This window comes from Pavona decussata, unplaced genomic scaffold, assembly GCF_977016875.1.
Source record: "Pavona decussata unplaced genomic scaffold, jaPavDecu1.1 SCAFFOLD_300, whole genome shotgun sequence".
In the NCBI taxonomy this organism is placed as follows: Eukaryota; Metazoa; Cnidaria; class Anthozoa; order Scleractinia; family Agariciidae; genus Pavona; species Pavona decussata.
This window is the reverse complement of record NW_028145697.1, coordinates 5705585-5715000: the sequence shown is the minus strand read 5'-3', so window position 1 is coordinate 5715000 and position 9416 is coordinate 5705585. Positions and strand designations below refer to the sequence as shown.

Sequence of the window (9416 nt, the reverse complement as noted above, 5' to 3'; positions counted from 1 at the left end):
TAACATTGAACAACATTGTTGAGTTCTTTTTTTGATAGTATTCTAGCGCATCAATAAGTAAAGAAATTCACCGTTTTGTATTGCTCTCCCGCTTCCCGTCCTCTTAGAACTCCCGCCTCCCGCCCTTTCTTCTTCCGTCTCCCGTACCCCTCCCGCCCCCTATTCTCCCGGGTTCCCGCCCCCCTGTCCCCCCCCACTTTGTACTACAAAAACATGGAAATCAACATCGACGACACAAACAACTATGCTTAAAGTACGGCTGTTTCTTCAGTATCGGCTTTTATTTGAAAGTTCAGAGAAACGTTTTAAAAGGTTTTACGCAGACAGGGCTTAATTACACAAACGTAATTATAACTTGAGCTGCCCGAAACAGTTTTGTCCTTAGAAGCCTACAAACTAAATGCCTGAGCTCTGTTTCAAATACACAAGACGTCTCAAAAATTACTACGTCAAGACTAATCTGTTAAGGCCAAAATTTTTATTTTGGATTTTGTGCCATTTCTTTACTTCACCAAACTCAAGCGGGCGAAATAGAAACGAGCGTATTTCCCACCGGCGTGCGGTATTTGAGAAAAAGTGCAGGGAGCACTTTTTTATATTTTGCGAGACAACGAGAGTACGAGACGTCTATATTTTCAATGAGACCCTTGTTTCTGGATGTGGAGAATTCCTTATGGACTTGTAAAAACAAAATGATCCAAACCTTGTGTCCCCTTCGCTAATAAAGAAGAAACCGAGCTCCTAAAAACTAAAGCGGCCTCCAGGATCCATCAAAGTCCATCAAAATTAGCCGATATCCTTGCTTCTTCACTGAGTAAAAGAGCCGTCGTTCGTCACACTACTTCAGCCGTTGCTCTACTCTTCATAAGAGCAGGTTATTGTTTTTTATTACTAATGAGAATATTTCATAAAGGCCCGTTTAAACGGTTTCAATATTTGAACGGATGTTGGTAAAATGTTAGAGGCAAAACTGAACGGAATGTTCAAACGGCAACGCCATTCGAGAACAAAGGAAATGTTGAATCGATGTCGAGTGAAAGCCTTTACTAATTTTAAATTTGATCTAATACGCTTTCAACAAACCTTCACATTTTTTACACCTTAAACTGAGAAAACCCTCAGCACTTACCTTCGTCAACACAGCCAATTCTTAAACACACTCCGATCCGTACGCTAGTCCTAAGTGACTACCTTGTTGCTGATCAATACATGGAATATATTTAACGTTCGCAGAAGAGAAAGTTATCAATCACTCAAATTATGCTTATTACGTATCATCCGTTCCGTGTAGTTGCCTCTTACAATAGCCCCTTCTCGCACGAACAATCAAAACTGGCTTTTATAAAATATCCCAATATTAAATGGAATACGAAACGGGCTTTAAGAATACATTCATATTGCTGAATTAAATAAAGTTTGCCAGTTCTGTAGAATTTTTCTTTTAAAGTATCAGTCAAATGAAATGTTAGCGATAATACGATGTTTAGTATATGCCTGCTTCCCGTAAACAAGGGCTGTTCACCTCGAGCATGTTTTCTCTGCTTTCGTCAGTTCAACACTGAAATAGCTTTTATGAATTCTTACCGTTTCGTTGAATTCAGTATGAGGAAAATTTCGCTTATGTGATATGGGTTCCAGTTTAATTCAACATCTCGTTCTTCCTCATAAATATATTCCAGACATCATTGGTTTTTATCAGAACATTGCTTAGATGCAAAGTTTGATAAGAGATCGTCTGTGCGGCAATGTAAATGTATTTCTAAAATACTACTGATATTTCGAAAAATGTACATCCTTCTCGTGACTACAGCTACTGAAAGTCTATGACAATTTTTCTCAATTTCAAACTGGTTGGATGAACTCTGCGTAAATGTAAATGGTCTCTTTAGCAAACAAACTTATTTTTCTCGACATTTCCTTAATCTAGAATTCCTTGTCAAATCGGTTTAGTTGTGCCTGTTAAGCGGTCCCAACATATTACTTGCAAAGCCACGGGTTTCAGTGATGGTAGAGGTGTGAACATGACAATTAAAGCTTTATAAAATTGACACGAAAGAAAATGTTTCGTAGTCATGTTGTGTGTCTAGCACGGATTTAACTTTTATCTACGAATTTGACTTCTTGAAACCAGCCAGCAATTTTTTGACAATTCATGTTGAAGGGAATAAGCATGCGGTCCCTTCTTTGATAATGGTAATCAAGGACTTAGTGATAGTCACCTAGCACTACATTTTGAACGATACAAAAGCTCAGTCACCACCGAACGGATTTTCTAAAAGAGTTGGCACCTCGACGACACCAAGGACTACGCTTGGTTGCTTTTAATTATTAGCACAAACCTTTTGTATTATCCTAGTGGACACGTTTTAACTGACAAGACTCTCGTAAAAAGTTTACCGACTACCTTGGTATAGTGGTCATGAGACTGCATTTGCAGTGTTAGAGTCAGCTACAGTTTATCATCAGAAAACTATGACTTAATCTTGCGAAAATAGTTTTGTCCTTAGTAGCCAGTACTGTTTACCCGCGCAAAACAAGTGCCCGTGCCTTCTTTGAAATCACACTAAACCTGTCCAGCATTACTGCAACAAAAGACTTAAATGTCGTGACCAAAAGTGTCCTTTCGACTTATAGCTTTTATTTAGTTCGCCAAACACACTAGGACGTCGAAACAGTAACGTCCTCTTTTCCACTGATTAGCAGGTGGTATTGCTTAACTAACTGGAGCGCTTGTTGGTACCTTCCACCTTTTCAAAGACAACATGACTACGAAACGTTTAAACTTCAACAAGACGTTAGTCTTGAGAACACGCCTTTCTTACCCTACATGGCAAATATGGCCATTTTGCAGAATGGTCCAACATGACAGCAGAATTAAGAATTCGCAATATCAATAATCTCTCTTCGTTTGGTGCATTTTCCGAGAAAAAAGAATTTCATTCTGTAATTTTATCGCTGTTGTTTCGCGCCGAATCGATTATTTGGCCCAATTTTTCTCGAAAACGAAGGAAACCAACAAGGAATAAATGTCTTAGGATTTCGGTCCTTCCATACTTACTCAACACATTTTGAACGATGAAGAAGCTCTTACCACTGATTCTTTAAAATAATTTACTCATCGACGACACAAACATCTATGTTAAAAGTATGGTTGTTTCTTCACTATCGGCTTTTATTGTTTTAAAAGGTTTTCATGCAGACGGGGCTTAATTACACAAACGTAATTATAACTTGAGCTGCCCGAAACAGTTTTGTTCTTAGAATCCTATGTTATTCGCCCGCGCAAACCAAATGCCTGAGCTCTGTTTTAAATTACACTAGACGTCTCCAAAATTACTACGTCAAGACTAATCTGTTGAGGCCAACATTTTCTTACGGATTTTGTGCCATTTCCTTACTTCACCAAACTCAAGCGGGCGAAAAAGAAACGAGGGTATTTCCCACTGGCGTGCGGTATTTGAGAATAAGTGGAGCACTTTTCTATATTTTGCGAGACAACAAGTATACAAGACGTCTATACTTTCTATGAGACAATTGTTTCTGCACGTGGAGAATTCCTTATGGACTTGTAAAAACAAAATGATCCACACCTTGTGTCCTCTACGCTAAAAACGAAGAAACCGAGCTCCTGAAAATTAAAGCGGCCTCTAGGATCCATCAAATTCGATCAAAATTAGCCGATATCCTTGCTTCTTCAGTAATTATAAAAGAGCCGTCGTTCGTCAAACTACTTAAGCCGTTGCTCTACTCTTCATGAGAGCAGGTTATTGTTTTTATTACTAATGAGGATAAAGGCCCGTTTAAACGGTTTCAATATTTGAACGGATGTTGGTAAAATGTTAGAGCAAAAACTAAACGGAGTGTTCAAACGGCTTCTCTGCCATTCAAGAACAAAGGAAATGTTGAATCGATGTCGAGTGAAAGCTATTACTAATTTTAAATTTCATTCAATACGCTTTCAACAAGCCTTCAACATTTTTTACACCTTAAACTGAAAAAACCCTCAGCACTTACCTTCGTCAACACAGCCAATTCTTAAACACACTCCGATCCGTACGCTAGTCCTAAGTGACTACCTTGTTGCTGATCAATACATGGAATATATTTAACGTTCGCAGAAGAGAAAGTTATCAATCACTCAAATTATGCTTATTACGTATCATCCGTTCCGTGTAGTTGCCTCTTACAATAGCCCCTTCTCGCACGAACAAGCAAAACCGGCTTTTATGAAATATCCCAATATTAAATGGAATACGAAACGGGCTTTAAGAATACATTCATATTGCTGAATTAAATAAAGTTTGCCAGTTCTGTAGAATTTTTCTTTCAAAGTATCAGTTAAATGAAATGTTAGCGATAATGCGATGTTTAGTATGTGCCTCAGTGCTTCCCGTAAACAAGGGCTGTTTACCTCGAGCATGTTTTCTCTGCTTTCGTCAGTTCAACACTGAAATAGCTTTTATGAATTCTTACCGTTTCGTTGAATTCAGTACGAGGAAAATTTCGCTTATGTGATATGGGTTCCAGTTTAATTCAACATCTCGTTCTTCCTCATAAATATATTCCAGACATCATTGGTTTTTATCAGAACATTGCTTAGATGCAAAGTTTGATAAGAGATCGTCTGTGCGGCAATGTAAATGTATTTCTAAAATACTACTGATATTTCGAAAAATGTACATCCTTCTCGTGACTACAGCTACTGAAAGTCTATGACAATTTTTCCCAATTTCAAACTGGTTGGATGAACTCTGCGTAAATGTAAATGGTCTCTTTAGCAAACAAACTCATTTTTCTCGACATTTCCTTAATCTAGAATTCCTTGTCAAATCAGTTGAGTTGTGCCTGTTAAGCGGTCTCAACATATTACTTGCAAAGTCACGATTTTCAGTGATGGTAGAGGTGTGAACATGACAATTAAAGCTTTATAAAATTGACACGAAAGAAAATGTTTCGTAGTCATGTTGTGTTTCTCACGGATATAACTTTTTGCTACGAATTTGACTTCTTGAAACCAGCCAGCAATTTTTTGACAATTCATGTTGAAGACAATAAGCAAGCCTTTAAAATAATATTGTTACTTGTTTTGCTATGACTTGCTGTTAAATACTGCAAATTACTCCATCATGTCAAACTATGCTTACAATATGGAGTCCCTTCTTTGATAATGGTAATGAAGGACTTAGTGATAGCCGCCTAGCACTACATTTTGAACGATACAAAAGCTGTCTTCGTTTGGTGCATTTTCCGAGAAAAAAGAATTTCATTCTGTGATTTTATCGCTGTTGTTTTGCGCCGAATCGATTATTTTGCCCCATTTTTCTCGAAAACGAAGGAAACCAACATGGAGTAAATGTATTAGGATTTCGGTCCTTCCATACTTACTCAACACCGTGACATTTTGAACGATGAAGAAGCTCTTACCACTGATTCTTTAAAATAATTTACTCATCGACGACACAAACATCTATGTTAAAAGTATGGTTGTTTCTTCACTATCGGCTTTTATTTGAATGTTAAGAGAAACGTTTTAAAAGGTTTTCATGCAGACGGGGCTTAATTACACAAACGTAATTATAACTTGAGCTGCCCGACAACAGTTTTGTCCTTAGAAGCCTACGTTATTCGCCCGCGTAAACCAAATGGCTGAGCTCAGTTTCAAATACACTAGACGTCTCCAAAATTACTACGTCAAGACTAATCTGTTGAGGCCAAAATTTTCTTACGGATTTTGTGCCATTTCTTTACTTCACCAAACTCAAGTGGGCGAAATAGAAACGAGCGTATTTCCCACTAGCACTGGCGTGCGGTATTTGAGATTAAGTGGAGCACTTTTCTATATTTTGCGAGACAAAGAGTATACGAGACGTCTATACTTTCTATGAGACAATTGTTTCTGCACGTGGAGAATTCCTTATGGACTTGTAAAAACAAAATGATCCACACCTTGTGTCCTCTACGCTAAAAACGAAGAAACCGAGCTCCTTAAAACTAAAGCGGCTTCCAGGATCCATCAAATTAGATCAAAATTAGCCGATATCCTATCTTCTTTATTGAAAGAGCCGTCGTTTGTCACACTAGTTAAGGCGTTGCTATACTCTTCATAAGAGCAGATTATTGCTATTATTGCTAATAAGGATAAAGGCCCGTTTAAACGGCTTCAATATTTGAACGACATTCCTTCAACAAAAGTTGAACGGATGTTGGTAAAATGTTAGAGGCAAAAACTGAACGCAGGGTTCAAACGGCTTCAACGCCATTCAAGATTTTCGAGAACAAAGGAAATGTTGAATCGATGTCGAGATAAAGCCTTTATTAATTTTAAATTTGATTCAATACGCTTTCAACAAGCCTTCAACATTTTTTACACCTTAAACTGAAAAAGCCCTCAGCACTTACCTTCGTCAACACAGCCAATTCTTAAACACACTCCGATCCGTACGCTAGTCCTAAGTGACTACCTTGTTGCTGATCAATACATGGAATATATTTAACGTTCGCAGAAGAGAAAGTTATCAATCACTCAAATTATGCTTATTACGTATCATCCGTTCCGTGTAGTTGCCTCTTACAATAGCCCCTTCTCGCACGAACAAGCAAAACCGGCTTTTATGAACTATCCCAATATTAAATGGAATACGAAACGGGCTTTTAAGAATATATTCATATTGCTGAATTAAATAAAGTTTGCTAGTTCTGCAGAATTTTTTCTTTCAAAGTATCATTCAAATAGAATGTTGGCGATAATATGATGTTTCGTATATGCCTGCTTCCCGTAAACAAGGCCTGTTCACCTCGAGCATGTTTTCTCTGCTTTCGTCAGTTCAACACTGAAATACCTTTTTTGAATTCTTACCGTTTCGTTGAATTCAGTATGAGGAAAATTTTGTTTATGTGATATGGGTTCCAGTTTAATTCAACGTCTCGTTTTTTCTTCATAAATATATCCCAGACATCATTGGTTTTTATCGGATGTTCTTAAAACTGGGGGCGGGGAAGCGGGATCGGGGAACGGAGAACGGGAGTCTGGGAACGAGTGTACAGCGGTTTTCCGCTTAACAATCCAAAATGGTGGATGAAGGAAAAGAAAACCGTCTGGGAACTAGCTTTGAGCACTCGCTCTTGGAACTCGATCGTCCGAGCAAATAATGTGGAGGATAAGTGTATTTTTTATTGAAGGATTTGCCTCGGAATGTTGACTTTATAAATTTAGTTTTTCTCTGATAGGCTCTGATATACATTGCAGGTTCTGATAGAGATCCGATCTTGGGAGAGGTGAGTATCTTATAATTAATCGAACGCTGCACAACATTTCAATAATCAATTTAGAAATGCAAGTTCACGGCATTTATTGTCAATATTTACGCGACTTATTATACTGCAACTTTAGTAACGAGGTTTACTTTCAATATCTTCGACAATAATGTTGTAAAGCAAGAAATTTGCAACAGTTATTTGAATGTCAATTTAAATTTGGTGACTTCACCTTTTGAAGTTAAGGAAAACTGTGTGAGCTTTACCAAAATTGATTAACGTCAGAATTTGCATCCCAAGTGTGCTTGTGAATTGTTAGATTTTTTGTTTGTCCTTGCCTAGTTCCTAGGCCTCTCTCTATTTTTCATCTCGGTCAATCCGTTTCGGGTCACGTTGTCCGAGGGAAAAAAGCGAGGCCTAGACAAAAATCAAAAATTGAGAGAAACGTCTCAATTTTTTCTGGCGCGAAATCTTACGTTGAGCTGTTCGCGCCATGGCGGAAAATTCGAAAGAAGTGGTAATTTCAAACTCATTTTCGACGCAAATGCTTCGGTCGATAAGTCTCTTTCGAGTGTATAAGAGTAGTTAATTCATATTATTTTTGTAAAGGAAACGAATGGACCATAAAGTACGGCTTTAATTTATCCTCTAGAAAGCTAAGCATAAGTTTATTTAACTGAGAAATGAGCGAGCGGCTTCAGCGTTGAAATCATCATGTTGTAATGAGAAGGCTTTCTTACCTCTTGCTGTTTATTTAGACAAAATACGCAATCATTTGCACTAAAAGTCAGACAATAATGCGAAAATACGTTTATTTGCATCAATCGGCATTCAATTGCGCGAAATGCACCCTCCACAAGGATATCCCATAATTGTAAACATTCAATTCGTGGCATTTTATGCAAGTATACAGTACAGTAGAAAAAGACGCACAGATGAACCTTACAGCACAGAGAATTCGAGAAATTGCTTTAAGCCGTTTTTCAGTTTATATACGGTTTGTGATGAGAAAAATGACGAAACTTGTCGCAAACATGTTAAACAATACCTTCACTCCATTTGTTTACACATTCATACTGATTATGTAACGTTTTTCTTTGAAAAAAGATTTTTGCGAAAAGGATGTAAAGAACACTCTATTGTTTGTATAAGCGCGCTAATTATGCAGATTTCCTTGTAGAGGGTACATTTCGCGCAATTGAATGCCGATTGGCGCAAATGAACGTTTTTTCGCATTATTGTCTGACTTTTAATGCCAATGACTGCGTATTTTCTCTAAATGAACAGCAAAAGGTGTATTTTCAACCGATAATTTACTACGTTTTTAGAAATTGAACTAGAGAGTCTGACCCAGCAATTTGGCAGTTAAAAAAACTTCAAAGGAGAAAGGCGAAGGGAAGCCTTGTTTTAAGTTTGAACTTTATTCTTTTCACAGAGGACTACGTTAGGGCTTTTGTTTTTCTTCATTTTTGCGTCATACAGCAAAAGAATGAAAGTCTTGACCGGTTTTTAATTTTCGATACATTATTCGTTTGAAGAAAAAGCTAACAGAACTTTCATATTTTAGTCGCAGTTGTTTACATGTTAAAGCTCCGTCGAAATAAGGTCGCAAGGGCTAAAATCGATCACAAGTGGTCCATGCATTACATTTTCAGGAGTTTGCAAAGATGGCAAAAGTCGATCTACAATTACACATGCATTCACAAGGGTTTTAGAACCATAATTTACGGAGCTTAAGCAACGACGACGGCGACGGCAACGACAACGCCAACGTTTAATGAGCAAAAACAATCACTCTGCACCTGCGTTTTACATTTGGTACATTTCTTTGCCGTCCTCTGCAAAACAACAACGTGAAATGACCACAAACAAGGTTTTGTGGAGAACGTGAACTCACGGCGGTGAATTTTTCATTTTCTTTCTTTACTTAAACGCCACTCCTACCAATTTGGTTCCTGGATAGTTCGCCATTTTTGTAAAAGTTGAGCGAGTTGAAATAATCGCGAAGTAGCACAAATGAAATAAAGTTATATTTCTAGGTGAAAATTTGTTGCCGTTGCCGTCGTCGCTGCTCATTAAAGTTCCCTAATTTGCCGCCTTTTGCAACATCTCATATAGACCCGTAAAGTCCGCCATTTTGAAAACATAAAACCAACGCATAC

General features: G+C 37.8%; 1 protein-coding gene across 3 annotated transcripts in view; it reads right to left on the bottom strand.

Annotated features, from left to right (window-relative positions):
- LOC146454830 (neuronal pentraxin-2-like) overlaps window positions 1-1614 on the bottom strand; it is a 15997-nt gene extending 14383 nt beyond the window's left edge. Inside the window, exon 1 of one of the 3 annotated variants that reach the window (XM_085095024.1) lies at window positions 1585-1614. The gene's annotated coding sequence lies outside the window, so the exon portion shown is untranslated. Of the gene's footprint in view, window positions 1-1129; window positions 1261-1584 lie in introns of those variants that run through there. The other 2 variants (XM_085095023.1, XM_085095022.1) reach the window with 2 other exon arrangements.
- Window positions 1615-9416: the final 7802 nt, after the last annotated feature.